We start from the raw sequence: 14,749 nt of genomic DNA on the forward strand, positions 1-14,749 counted from the left end.
AAGGTAATTTTGTTCTTTGTGGGCTGTTAAGGGGCTTGTTCATTATAATGTAAATTTGAAAAATGGCACTCTGATTGATATTCTAGGACAGCCCATTTTGTACATTTGCAATGGCAAGATTAAAAATTACAGAGCTCCGTAGGAATTATATGGCTAAAAAAATTTCAGAAGTTTCCAGAAATGAAGTTCTCCATGGCTTAGATAAGACAAAAGGAGCACAAAAGTGGGGCTGCATTAGATCCCTGTTTTAAACTGGTAACCATATGATTTGTAGATAAATGGAAATTGTCCAGGTGCATTACACAAGAAAACTCACAGATGTGCTGCTTGTTCGATCATTACTTCACCAAAACAGTACTGCCAACCTCAAGCATTCAAAAATCATGAGTCAGGGCCCCCTAAAACCACAAGTGGCAAAAATCTTCAGATTTTTTTTTAAATAATAGTGCTGAGGTTCTTTTCATTTACTTTTCAGTTTCTGAGCCTTGCTTCATGTTTTCAAGCTTTCCTCTCCAACCATGAGGACTAGAAACTTCCCTCTTTTAAAATGAAAGCTGAGAGCCAATTGATTCCAGGAGCTGGTGCTTTTCAAAAAAGCACATATATTGCGAGACTTGTGATAAAATCTTAAGAGTTGGAAACACTGCATAGGAGCACATCCAGGTTGAGAGGGTCAGGGGGAGGTCCACATGGGTCACATTTATATCTAGTGTAACTCCACTGATTTTAGTGGCATCACCATCCTATGTAACCCTGGCAACATGGTGTCAGAGCATTGCATTGAGGTGCTGCAATATTGCCGTGGTGCCGCCGGGGCTTGTCATTGCAGATGTCAACGCAAAGGTGGCCTCATGGCGTGTTGCTTGCTGTAACTGTGTGTCCACCATGGCATCACATTGCATGTCACCATGGTGGTGCCACAACCAGCCACCAAGTGCCACTCTCTGTGGCACCTCCTGTTTGCGGCTGCATGTGTCAGCATGCTGCATCCTTGGCATTGCAACATGACAGCCAGACACCCTGCCTGGGAAGCTGCCTGAGCTCAGCACTCAGACGCCCTTGGGGTGCTAGGCACTCAGGCTGCAGCAGCCGTCCAGGCCCACGACAAGAGCCAGCCTGCCTTGCTCCCAGAGCCAGCAGGCCTTGTTTACCTCCCAGCCTGCCTCGCCCCGCCCACTCCCTCCCGGAGACTCCAAGTCACGTGATCCTCAGCCGGCGCTTCTTGCGGCCCTCTCGAGAGTCACGAGACTGCTCTGAAGCCGCATCGCTCCCTTTTGAGATAGCTCCGCGCCACTCCGGCGCGGGGCATCCCAAGCCTGGAACGCGAACCGCCGAGAGACAGAGGCCGCGCAGAGGAAACAGTTAAGGCGAGGCTTGGGCAGGTGGTGGCGTATTGCGCAGACGGGGCTGGTCCCGCGCACTACTTTCTGCAGCGGAGGGATCCGAGGAGTCACAGGTTAGGTGGCGATTGCAAGGGGAGGGGGGAGGGAGGCAGGGCCAAGATGGCGGCGCCCTGTGGGCTAGAGGAGCCCCGAGTGGTAAACAGCTGAGTTGGAGAGAAGGAGGAGTGAGTATCCCGGACCCCCACGTACGAGGGAGATGAGGAAGAGTGAGAGAGAGAAAGGAGGGGGAGGGGATAGAAAGCAAAGGGCGTTGGAGAAGCTGGGAGTGGGGAGGGGGAGAGGAGATGAGGAGGGGGAAGAAAGGGGTGGGAGATGTCAGCAGCGAGGAGAAGAAAGGGAACAGATGGGGAGAGAAGATGAGGGGGAAGAAGGGATAGGAGAAGCTAGGAGTGAGGAGGGGGAGTGAGGAGAAGAGGAGGGATAGATGGAGGAGAGGGAGGGAAGAAGCTGTGAGAGGGGAAAGAGAGAGGATGAATAATGTGTAATCCTCCTGCTCCCTGGTTGTTTGTGTCCCCCAGTTAAACCTGGTCTTTGTCAGCAGCTCCCCCATGTGACTGCCCAGACACAGCTCCTCTGGGCATCTCCTTTAAGATTATTTCTCTCTATTTTATTTTAATCATCCGGTGCATTGACTGTGGAAGCAGACTCTGCACCTTCCTTTCAAATGCTGAGTGGCAATTTCCAGACCTGACCCCAAGGTCTCTCACTCATTTGCAAGGAGGACTCATTCATTTGAGATTAATTTTAAAGCAGTTTTAGTCTCTCCCTCTGGTGATAAAGGATTTTCTTCTTCTCTTTTGGAATGGCAGTTGTGTCAAGTCAATGGAAAAATTGCTTGGATACTATTAACTTTTTTTTTTTAAATCACACTTTTGCTTGAAAATATTATGTTAGTATTACAAGTAACCCCTGAAAGGACTGTATATAAGAGGGTAGAGAGACAAATTGTTTTTTTCTTTCTGTCTTGTTTACTTTGTATGTAATTTGTATTGGGGAAGCAGAGTAATACAGTCAGTCTCTTTGTCTTATTGGTTGTGAGAGTCTCATACAAGTCAACAAGGGAGAGAAACAAAGGCCTGTAAGGAGCATATGGATCTGAAACCACACAAATTGGCAGGGAGACTTGGGAGCAATTGTAGCATCCAAAACTACTTCTCACTCTTGAAATTGGATGCTGAGTGCCTCCTAGTAGATGCTAGAATTGAAGGTTTTCAGGATTCTATAGGATCAGACTGACAATTGTTATAACTTATCTTCTGTACAAGTAAGCTTGTGAAAATGGAAGTGGTATTATAGTGACACTGTTAGATCAAATACTCTTTTCAGTTAGTTTGTTACTAACAATATTTTAGACGTTTGAAAACAAAGAACTAAAAATTAGATCTTCTACAGTGTATGCAGTTCATTTTACTTTTTTTGTGATAAGTAAGAATACACACTTTTTTCTTTGTTTGTTCTTGGTTTCATTTCCTGTTGTACACTAGTATAAGGCTCTGGTATTGCACTGTAAACGCTGCAGGGTAATGTTTAAATGCACACTAAAATCATTAATTAAAAAATCTTTATAAAAGAGAGAGATCTAGTTTTTTAACTTTTTAAACAAAACCTGCGTTCCCAATGAAGTCGTGTGGATCTCCTTGGTTATTCAAACTAAAATATGATGGTTACACCATCTGATTTAGATAAGGTAAAATCACTTAAATCTTAATTGTCTTTTTTTGACAAAGTGTCTTATACTTGAGTATAAAAACTCAGGGTTATATTGACTAAAACTATTTTGTTCTTTGTTAAAGGGCTTTAATCTGGGGTGTTTTTGTCCAGCTACAGATATTTTGGGGTTTGATGAACAATCTTTTGGTTTCTTTAGTGACTTCCGGATTAAAACATACATACGTGATCTAAAACTGATGCTGATTAGTAGGATGCTGATTTTTTTATCTAACCCCAGCAGTCTTACGCTATCAAAGATTTTGTTTACCTCATGTTGCAAGTGGAGTATCTGATCACTGACACTGGTTTTTACAGGAACCGATTGTTGTACCATACAAAACAATATGAAAATATGCCTTCAACAATGACAAGTCAGCAAGTCAAATGAGTAAACAAAACATCCCGTAATGGTGTCCTTAGGGGAGTGTGGGATTTGTGTGGTATGTAGCAGCCAGGGGTATGGTTTTTTTAAAGGGGTATTATAATGGCTTAAGATAGAATTCACAACGTAGTAGCCACAAACTAGGTCATTTAGTTTAATATAGTCAGTGGGATTACTGGAACCAGAACAGCTGCATTTAGAAAGGCATATGTTTGCCCTCAGTATGCCTTGTGCATCTGCACTGTTTTCTTTCTTACTCTCAGGGTTGCATGTTAAGGTGTCAAGTATTTTCCTTAATTTCTATGGGAGTTAAAATGCTTAGTCTAACCAGACCAGTTACCTTATCTGTCTTGCGCTATATTCAAGAGCAGCATAATTGCAGTCCAGTTCAGTGAACATTTGCCAAGAGTACTGTTGCTGATTGAAATTTGTTCTCAAGATTTAGGAGAGGCTTGATGCTCATATATCACTGTGGAGTGTAGAGCCCTTCATTGCCTGTTAGTTTACCGAAGGGATCTGACAAGGTATTTATTGTTTAATAAAAATAGTATAGTAAAATGGATCACTCTGTTCCTTTTTATTACTAATCTGTTTTGAGTCTTGTAAGCAAAACTAAAATAAAAAATTCTCTTTTAGGTTAGTAATGGCTTATTAGCAATATGTCCATGGCTTCTATCAAAGGACCAAAGAATATCAGCCCTGCCAAGCTTCATTTTTTTCCCCCTTTCCTGACATGCTTTTTTAACTTTTTTTCCTCTGTCTGGTATTTGTAGGGAAGCAATTAGCATAGTATCTTGGCACAAAACACAATTTCAAGAGAAGCATAAAAGCCACTGAGTTGGACTCTGCTCTTACCATCCAATGATTTGTCTGTTTAACCTTGGGTTTTTTTTTCCCCTTCCTTTCTGTTGAGGGTAACCTTCTGCAAAAAGGAAGATGGAAAATGGACAGGCTAGGCAACTATGATTTTTAACTTAGTAGTTAGTAAATAGGTTTAGAATTGGCAGCTTACATTGGACTTGGAAGTGAACAGGGCAGAGGAGATGTGTGATGTGTTACTAGTGGCTAATTCTATTGAAATACAGGCTGCCACATATTATAACATGCTGGAGTTATTGTTTGGACTGTTGTAATCCCAGCTACATAGTGGTGTTGGTTAAGGCTAGACAAATGTGTACATCATAGTTGCTAGGTCTGAGAGGAAACAGAACAGCTTTGTAGGTCTGGCAGTAGAATGACATTTCTTGCTACTTTCTGCAGCCAGAGAGAAAAGATTAACTTTGCATAGCCTTAGGGTAATTACTGTTTTGACAATTGGAGAGCAGATGTATTTTGTTGAGAGTGAGGTCAGTTCTTTGGTTAGCTGTTCAGTGTTTTCCTCTCCATACAAGCATTACTCTCTTCTGAGTTGAGAGTAACTGTTTTTCATTGTCACTTATTTCATCCATTGCCTTTGTGATGATGATGATGGTCTTACATGAGAAGGAAGTGTACAACTGGGCACTGTTGGCATATTGATGGCAGGAGAGCCCTGGCGACACATAGGCTGTCTCAGAAGTCTTTTGTATCTCAAGTGAGAGGAGACATGATTGATCCTTTCAGGACTGTATGTGAGGGCTCCTGAGGACAAGGAGCAACTGCTTATCAATTTCTGAGTTCTCATTGAAAGGAATGTTTATACCACCATTCACTCCCATTATGTCCAGTAATGCTGGTTAAGCAGCACCTTGTGGTATCTGCTTAAAACACTAGTTAGGTAGAGTAGTATGAGCCTTAAGATTTGTATTACAATAGCCAAGTCTATTTTCTGATTGTGAAGAGTCCAGAATGTTAGCGGAGGTCATGTGCTGTTGAAGTGTGTCTGTTTGGTAACTTAAAACATTTCCTCTCACTTATGAGGTGCATCTTGAAACAATTTGTTGGCCTTTTCTCCCTCCCTCGCTCGCCAAACTTAAAATTATTGCAAGTGGAGTGAAATACTGATGTCAGCAATGGAAAAAGTGCCTCACTTGTCTAAATCTGTATTACTATAGCAAGTGGTAATACCTTTATGGAAGGAATGTGTTCTTTTCTTCTGCTTGGGATAAAAGCTCACAACAGAAGAAAATTTTCTCTTGACAAAAATGTGTAGAAGTCCTGTACCCTGTAGAGAGATCCCATTATCTCTTTCACTGTGCAGATGCTTTATTTACCCTTTCCCTTCTGGCCTCAGTCTATTGTTCCTTGACTGGTTACAATGCCTTGTGGGCAAACTGCACTTTGAAACGAACACATCTTTTATAGGTTCCATAATTGAGGTTTCCTGGCTTCTCCCTCCTTCTCTGTGGGCCAAGTCTTTAGTCCTACTGCTTTCACTCATTTAATAAGATTCTCTTTTGTGAATGCTCCTGAATGTAAGATTAGGCTAATTGCCTATAGCTATTTCTAATTTTTCAGTGGGAGGGGATAAACTTGTGTGTGTATAAACACTTAAACAAGCTCACTTTTTCTTTTCTTTTTATAAATACCCAACCAAGGGATCTTGACTTTTGTTGTAGAAGATATTAAAATTAGCAGAAAAAAAATATAAATCATTAGAAGCTAAAATACCTAGTGATAAACTGGAGGAAAAGTTATTGATTCACGTTTTTCATCCTCCCAACTCGAAGCATTGACAGTATCTTGCTGAATTTATTGTCTCTAACGGGACTGAGAGCATGCAAATTGGGAAATAAGGAATTTTGTTTAAAGTCTGTCTTGTGCACAATGTAAATAGGGATGAAAGAAGTGACTGTTCTTCACGTTAGGCAAGGGTCAGATGGTTTACTACTGACAATATTGCAAATCTTAGGTGGATATAATATCAAACAGCTATGATAGTCTTTATCTGAAGATTTCTGTGTTTTACACAGTAGGGTAAGTGTCAGTATTTCCCACCTTACAGAAGAGAAACTCAAGTGATGTCTGTGTTTTTTTGCAGAAGATTATACAGCAAGTCTTTGGCAGGAATGGGTATACATCTTCCAGACCTGTGCTTGTTCCATTGGAACACATTGCCGCCTCATACAAATTAAATACTTTTCCAAAACTCTCTTTAAAATGGATTTAGTTATTAGAGGACAACTTGTAGCTTAGTCTTCAAGAGTGGTGATGTAATATGAGTTCCTTCATCTTACAGTGAGCATCATAGACCAGGTTGATCAAAGAGCCACAATTGACAGCTTAAGACTAATATCGACAAATAATTCAATTTAAACCCTATGTCGGCAAAAGTATTTAATTTGTCTTAACGGTTTTTAGTTCATGCCATTGTGTTACTTGCTCTTTTCATTTAACTTCAGCAATATATCAAATGGGGTTGCAAGATGCTGTACAGTATAAATTTGAAACTTGTATAGAATGTTTTTCCAAATGTTTCAAAAAACAACTTATTGGAGTGAAGATTGTTAGTACTTCTATAAAAATAGAGCAGTAATAGTGTACAATTCACTGGCCACTGACTGACCTGCCCTTCAGGAATATTCTGCATTTATTGGCACAAGGTCACTCCAGGTTTTAATTAGTTAGGGAAGCTGAGTAAATTTTTTAGATAACTACATCTCTGATAGAACAGCCATGTTCTTTAGTATCATCCTCATCTTTGTCAGCATAAAGTTTGACATTCACTCATCTACAGAACAGGTAGATCACCAGCAATGCTTCCCCACACTCATGTCACAGTGTTGTGGAACCTTGTGCTTGTGACTTATTTGCTTTTTCTCCATGGGCATTTTTCTTAATTTCCCACTGCTGCACTAATAGCAGTATAGCTTCATGTGCTCTAACGATAGCAAGCTCTTGTGAAGAGCTGCTGTTGGTGTTTTTACCACTGTCGTCTGGACCTATTCTAAGCATTTATAGAGGACACTTTTAAAAAAAAAAGAGAGCCTGTACTCTGTGTACAGTAGTGTTTCCACTACTGTAGGTGCATCTGCCTTAGTGGTATGACGGAGGGAGATCTGAAGAAAAAGGAGAATGTAGACAAGTCCATAGGAGAGTAAAAGAGTAGGCTAGAACTTACGCCTCTTTTCTTTTTGTCCTTGGTCTTAAAATAGGTTTCGCTTGTCACTGGTTTGATGTGGATATGTGTCCTAGTAACTAGACTTAGATCACCAATTCTGTTCATTTAGGCAACTAAACAGTTGTGAAATGATAATAACTTTACTTCACTATTGTTCTGGAATGGATTCACCAGCATCCTATGTTTGGCAGACTCCATATCCCAAAAAACAATTGAGGCATCTAGCTCTCTAACTCCATTATATAATCTTGCAGATAATGTCCAGGGAAATCAAGGAACAGACTGCTTGCTTGTAGACAGTGTTGCTTGCAGGCAAGCAATTTTTCCCCATACCGTTCTGCCAATGTACCTCAATCCTGATGTGTAGTATGCCTATTAAAAATGTGGATGTCTTAGGTGAAGGTTTTAACAGTCAAACTTAGAGGTGTAGACGTATTCAGGGGGGAGTTTGAGACCAACCCACTAGTCAACTTGTGATCTACTCAGGGTTTGAATGCGGTTGCTAGAATGAAAGGCCAGTGCATTAACTCTCTGAACGTAGGCTAGAGAAAGGGCTAGCTGTTCCTTTGTTTCACTTTTTATAAAGGATTGTGTGTGTTATTCCTTTCTCTCCTTCATATCTCAGTTGCCTTCATAAAATGAAGTCCCTTTCCCAAAGGGCTCACATTTTAACTTTGGAAAGTGTCTGGCACGCTCTGGATGCTTGTGTGGTCCAATCCATATAAAAATAATGAACTCCCATGTCCTTTGGAAAACACTTGAAAACAAACTGCTGATGAGAATTTGAAACGAGTGTTAATAGTCTCCCGTTAAGTATCTTCCATAGGAAGTCTTGCTATTGATCCCAGTTAGAATTGTCAGTCAGAGCCTAACAATCAGACTAGGTGAAGGAATAGCCTTTACATTTGAAACAGTTGACTATTGAAGGAATCTGATGATAACACTGCTTGTTTGTAAATGGACTGTGAAATTTCACTTTTGACTGTCCAGCCATGACTGCTGAAAACTGAATTAAAGTCGCATTGCTAAGGGGAAGTACAAAATGTCTATGCTCTAGCCATCCTAGTAACATAGGTTATTGGAACATTGTTGGATAGTTTGTTGCGAAAGATATACCTCTTGTAAATACAACTAAGTTGCCAACTTTGAACTTGCAACTATTTTCCTCTCACTCGCCACAGTTCTGATTTTGCTTCTGTTGGGATTACTAGGCAGCTATCACTTTGTGTAATCCTGTCTTTGTTCCTACACATTCATGTGTGTTTTTCCTCACTGACCATCCTGAGAATGACAGGCAGAAACTTAAGTAAACTAAAGGAGTAATGAGACTCACTGGAAAAAGAAATGCTATTTCTAAGTCAATTAATTGGAAAACTGAAATATAACATAAGTTAACCTACATCATTTCTACTGTATAAATTGCTCTATAAGTGCTAAGAAATAACCTCTCACCTCCCCATACAAAATCAAGCCCATGTGCATAATAACTTTTCAAAAGCACCTCTTTGGAAGGTGTTTAAGTATAACTTCTCGGCTGCCACTCTACCCAGTTAAACCAAAAACCTTTTTCTTCAGGCGGATCAAGTGATATCCCTCTACCCCCTTTCCCCTCCTTCGAGGAGTCTATGCTTATTGCTTGTATAGGGATTGACTCAGTGATCTAAATCTTTCTACATTTCTAACATTTGCGATTCTATGCAAGGCCAGGCAGCTGTACTGTGACAGACCCTCAGTAGGGTATCTGTTGTGTCCATGGCTTCACCCGGGAACTGGATAAACCCAGCTCACATTTTAAAACACAATTTACCAGTAAAGGTACTGAGCATGAGAATCATTAAAGTGTCAGGCTTAATAATTATGTGATCTTATAAACATCTGAGACTGCTCTAGAGCCCTCAGCTAACTCATAGCAATGTGTCCAAGTAATAGAAATGGCCCGAAAGTTTAGGTGTGCGAATGGAATTATTTTCTGTAATGAATCATCTTGAGAGGCACAAGTGTGTTTATTAAAAATAAATAAATTCATCTTCCTTTTTTAAAGCAGTCCTGTCAACATGAAACGTATATTTAAATCAAGTCCTTGATTCTGTTACTAACACTATAGACAAAACTGAATTTTAATCTTTTATCTTCTACAGTTTTAATTTTAGTTTAGTCTTGCTCAATTTGGCCTGCAAAATGGAATGGTCATCTTCACTTCTGTCTACAGTCCTCTTCGCTGTCCAATTATTTGGGTTCATGATTCTCTAGGGGAATGTTTAAATCCAAAAATCTGTGTTTATTAAAATTTATAAACTAAAAACATTCTCTTCATAGCAAGTTTTGTAAATTCATATAATTAAGCAAAAATATGAATGTGGAGGCCAACGTTTTGTTGATTCTCTTGTGCCTTTAACCTATCAAGAACCAGAAGTAACCATGCAACTTTTTTGGTTGTTACTCAAACTAGGGGCTGATGTTGTAATGCAGGAACGACAAAACTGCAGAGAAACATAACAGGCTTTTTCCACTGCTTTATAACAGTGTTAATGGTAGCATATGCTAACCTCTCTGTTCTTTTTTTCAATTCAGTGGTCATGAAAGGTGCCAGATTGACAGCACTGGAAACTGAAGTCCTGCTTGTCCACAGAACAGGTACAGCATACCCAACAGCAGTTAAAAGCTTCCCCTGCACACTCTGTATTTCAATCCTGATTTTTGAGGGATGACTTCTGAGGGGGAGAATAGTTCAGGACTTGTAAAATTTATCCAGAACCTACTAGCCAGAGGTAAATACAAAGGGTAAGGTGTTCACCAGTGAGATTATTGGGGTGGGGAAGAGCCTAGTGAGAAGCTGAGGCCCTTCTACCGCATCAGCTGCTGGTAAGTGTGCTGTCCCTGGACTCTGCTGGAAGGAGGGAAACTCCATTATTTGCATCAGGTTGTGGCTAATAAGCATCTTACCTGAAGCCCTTCCCTAGCTGCTAGAAAGGAGGAGTTTTCTGTCTTGTCTTCCTACTGCTGAGTTCCTGGCTGCTGTGAAAGCAGGGGTGTCACCACTATTTCTCAACCTTTGTTTTTTCATTCCTTCTTGAATAACGCCAGTGCCTGTCTCTGTTCATAGCTTTCCCAAGTAGCATTAGGAGTGTGAAACTGATTTAATTCTTGATTGCTGCTCACAGCATTCTGAATATTGGCACTGAAACAGTCCAGAGTTTTGTTATCTTCATACTGTTTCTTGGTAAAGCTATGAACAGCAGTAGACACCGAAGCCATCCCAGCAGGTTTGGGAAAACGGCACTGCAGCTGGTTTTATTTGCAAACGTAGGAATTTAACTTTTTAAAAATGAAAGCCTGAAATCTGCAGAAATTGTTGTGCTAAGTCCTTCTCTTTCCACCCAGAGAGGTTCTCGGAATTCCTGTTGAAGCTCCAAGTGTCAATCCATTCCCCCCCCTCCCCCCCGCCCTTTCCAAACACCTTTCACAGTCTGCTGTTTTTTGCCTTACTTCTGGCAAAGGATGTAGAGAGCCTGTTAGCTTTTCCTTATGGAGTCAGAGGGGTTGCTGTTAAGTGATGCCAAACTAGAAAGAGGGAGACTGGATCAGAAACTGAATTCCATACTGCAGAACAGAACACGACTTGTTAAATAACATGCCTTTAGGCCAGGAAAATCTTCTTTTTTTAAACTTTAAAAAGTTTGTGTGGTGGTGAAGTAATGTATTGGAATCATTCAGTTTCCATGAATCTAGGACTTTTCAAATATAGAAGTTTAAGCCTGTGTGACTCTTTCTGGAGCTTGGAGAGTTTGGTTTTGCTGGTTCCTGACCAATTTTTACAATGTCTGTATAGCAGCAGCTACCATAATGGGGGTTGTAGGCTTTACTGTATTACTATACCATATGATGGACTGTGTTCATGTCTTGAAATTGGCGTTAATATTTTTCTTTTCAGAAGAGCAGGCATAACACTGTATTGCTGTTCCCAATGCTGGGAGCAAAGAGTAAAGAAAGATGCAACAGCAGCAGTTCGGACTTCATCCTGTTGCTGTAGACCCATGCACTCTCTCATTACCTTTGTATTTGAGAATGAGAGAGGATTAAATGTTTAAGATACAGTCATTTTCCTGATGAATGTTGGAGGATTTGGATCAAAATGAAGATGACTTTAGTCTCCTTGTTCCAGTACGTATACGCTTGTGATACTTGCAGTGTAAGCCTCAGTTTTCAGACGCTTTCTTTTTTACAAAAGCAAATTCACTTAATTTTCAGAATCTGTTTTAATGCAATATGATGAGTGAAACTTTAAATGCACAAATCAGGAAATTCAAGGCTATGGTTCCCACAGTGACCACAATTCTGCTATCCTGTACTTAATATTACTGTATGCTGTTAAATTTTGTGTTTTAATACATGCAGCATGGTCACATAGCAGCTGTTGTCAGGAAATTCAGTTGTGGTTACTACATCTGCTGTTATTTGGCTTCACTGCACGTAGTATGACACATACTGAGCAGTGCAACTTAATACAGGCAGGCCAGGGAGGTTCTGGTTACTGTGTGAACCATAATTTAGGATTTTCTGATTTGTGCATTGAGTTTCACTCTCAGTATTTCATTAAAGCAGTTTTTTAAAATTAAGTTTGCCTACCCTTGCTGCAAGGTAATGGTATCTTTTTGTTTTTCATTGAACATACTTGAGTTAAGAATATCAGAATAAAAGGTGATTAGAGGATCTCACTGTCAGTCAAGTTATTTACTTGAAAGTGAGTTTTCTTTATAAAATGTTAGACTAATAAAAAATGCACATAGAAGGCTTTTATTGGGAGCTGTTTACCAAACTTTTTCAGATTGTATTTGTCATAGTTGATAACTCTGGATGCTACCCTGTTGAAAAGGGATTCTTTACAATTTGAGACCTTTGCTATTCCATCTATGTGCAGAAGATTTAAATAGTTGACACCTGTTATAACAGATACACGCTGCAGGTAGACTCTAGAACAGTGGTTCCCCAACTGTGGTTTGTGACCCCTGGGGGTTTGCAAAAGGTTACGGGGGGGTTCTGGGGAAAAAAAATCCCTAATGGCAGACAGAACTAGGGACCCTGGGCAGCACAAGGCCAGCAGCACGGAGCCTCTGGACTTCCAAGAGCTAGCGCATCAAAGCAAGCATATCTATCACACTGAGATGTAAACTTCAAGACTCCTTATAAGAAATGGAAAGAGAGGTGGATATTTTATGCTGCTTTTAAAATTAAATAGGCAGCTAATATTGTGTTTTAAAATTATGAACAACAAGTTTAAGCTTTGTTGTAATGTGCGTTGTTTGCCTGGACTGCTCAAGACCTGAATGCTTGTGTAGGAGGAACTCTTTGAGTTGGCTTCTTAAATACCTTCATGATGTTTCACATCTGATACTCCTGGATGAAACATAGGAGCCTTGTCTTATAACAGGCTTATTCAAAGTGATACAAGCTACGAAAGTGAGATCTTGGAAGAGTGTTGCCATTTTCATAATGTAATAAAAATACTGTAATAATAGTGTGTAATATGCATGTCATAAAAACAAATTTATATTTCCCAGATCACTGCTTTTATAATTTATACTCAGATAAAGGAGAAAATCCCTGGAAATGTTCATTTTTAGGAGGGGATTCATGAGACCTGACATTTTAGTGACGGGTTCACAGGTTGTTAAAGTTTGGGAACCACTGCTCTAGAGTCAAATTAAGCCTCATCCTGTTTTATGTTTTGTTTTTGTTTTTTTAAATGAGCAGACGCTTTGCCTCCTCTGATATTGTCGTCCTTAATGCGCTATAGGGGGAGGGGATTAACCATCATTTATTTAGAGCTGCCCCTCTTATCTACACTAGCTAAAGCTCATGGAGTGTTTCAGCAAATTATCTTTGCATCTGCAAAGGCTGACCCTTTCTGATTTCTGAGTTAACCTTGTCTTTATTGGGCAACTAGCCCTTGTTCTAAAATAATAAAGCTAATCCATTTTAACAATTTAATAGCAACTCTTGGGAAAAAGTACAATTTAAACAGTCTTATTTCTCTGCTCCAGATTAACCAGGTGATTTCCATGTTTGCTTTATTTTATATTAATGAGATGGTATGTGTTATATTCCTTGTATAGCACAGTTCTAACTCTTACCTACTGGGATTTATTTTCTAGATCGTTCATATTGTAAAATCAGTACAGTAGTTACCTTTCTAATCTGAGTGTAAAGGTCGATTATAGAATAACTTCTAAAGTGAGATTTGTTAACACTGGTTCTCACTTGGAATTAGAGAGTTGTGATGTTAGCTTGACATTTTGAATGCAATCAGCACTGCAGTGTAAAGCTGACATCAAAACCAGACAATGATGGCAAGTGTCCAGTTTACTTGGCTACAGCCAAGATAACTGGTTTCAACTATTCAGCCTAGATTTCAGTATTTGCAGAATAGAGATTATTGTGGTAAGCATAAAACCAGGCTGTCTGTGGTTACTTTGATGAAGGCTTGTCTTTCTATCACAGAGAGAGATTTTAGTTGGTAGTAGTTGCTTATTCAGCAAGAACTAACTGATCTGAGATTTAGTGATCAAGGAAAAATATGGTATAAAGCCATTTAAAACATTTACTAGAAGGACCAGAAAGGAGGTTGCCCAGAAGCTTGAATAACTGAAATGAAAACATCAGAGTATGGTCCTTCAAGGTAGAAAAAGAGGGAAAACTTGTAACTTTAAAATTTTACATACTGCTGATGATTTAGCATGTTGCTTGATTCACAAATGAGATTAAAGGGACCATCTACAGACTTCCTTTAAGAATACATTACTCTAGAAGGCAGAGGGTTGGTTGTTTATTTTTGTCGCCCACCTCCCCCCAAGTGTTATGAAGCACTACAGTTGCAAGTAGGATGTAGAGTATGGTCTTGTATATTTAGCATGGTGTGCTTCTGTATGAAAGATTCAGAATGTAATACCGCATTTTTCTAACTCACAAGCTTGCCCTCGATATTAAACTGAAGTAGTTTCTCTTTCCTGCTTTGACTGAATCATCTCTCTTTCAGTCCTTGTTTAGAAAAACATCTCAATACATGTGAAAGGGCTAACTGGGGGTGTGAATCTGAACCCTGTATCCCACCCAGTTTTTTAATCCTGGGCATTGAAGTCCTGAAAGTTGACACTGACTGATTCTACAGCTAAACAGTCTAACAGATAAACTGTAGCATCCCATTCTGCTTGACCTGTA

The 14,749-nt window shown here is 39.8% G+C and overlaps 1 protein-coding gene across 7 annotated transcripts in view; it reads left to right on the forward strand.

Annotated features, from left to right (window-relative positions):
• The first annotated feature begins 1,269 nt into the window (after positions 1-1,269).
• The window catches only part of TSC1 (TSC complex subunit 1), a 52,605-nt gene continuing 39,125 nt past the window's right edge, over positions 1,270-14,749 (forward strand). For 4 of the 7 annotated variants that reach the window (XM_050926618.1, XM_050926623.1, XM_050926624.1 and 1 more), the window contains exons 1-2: positions 1,470-1,567; positions 10,106-10,168. The gene's annotated coding sequence lies outside the window, so the exon portion shown is untranslated. The other 3 variants (XM_050926619.1, XM_050926620.1, XM_050926621.1) reach the window with 3 other exon arrangements.

The sequence above is a fragment of the Gopherus flavomarginatus genome, chromosome 17, assembly GCF_025201925.1.
Source record: "Gopherus flavomarginatus isolate rGopFla2 chromosome 17, rGopFla2.mat.asm, whole genome shotgun sequence".
Lineage (NCBI taxonomy): Eukaryota > Metazoa > Chordata > Testudines > Testudinidae > Gopherus > Gopherus flavomarginatus.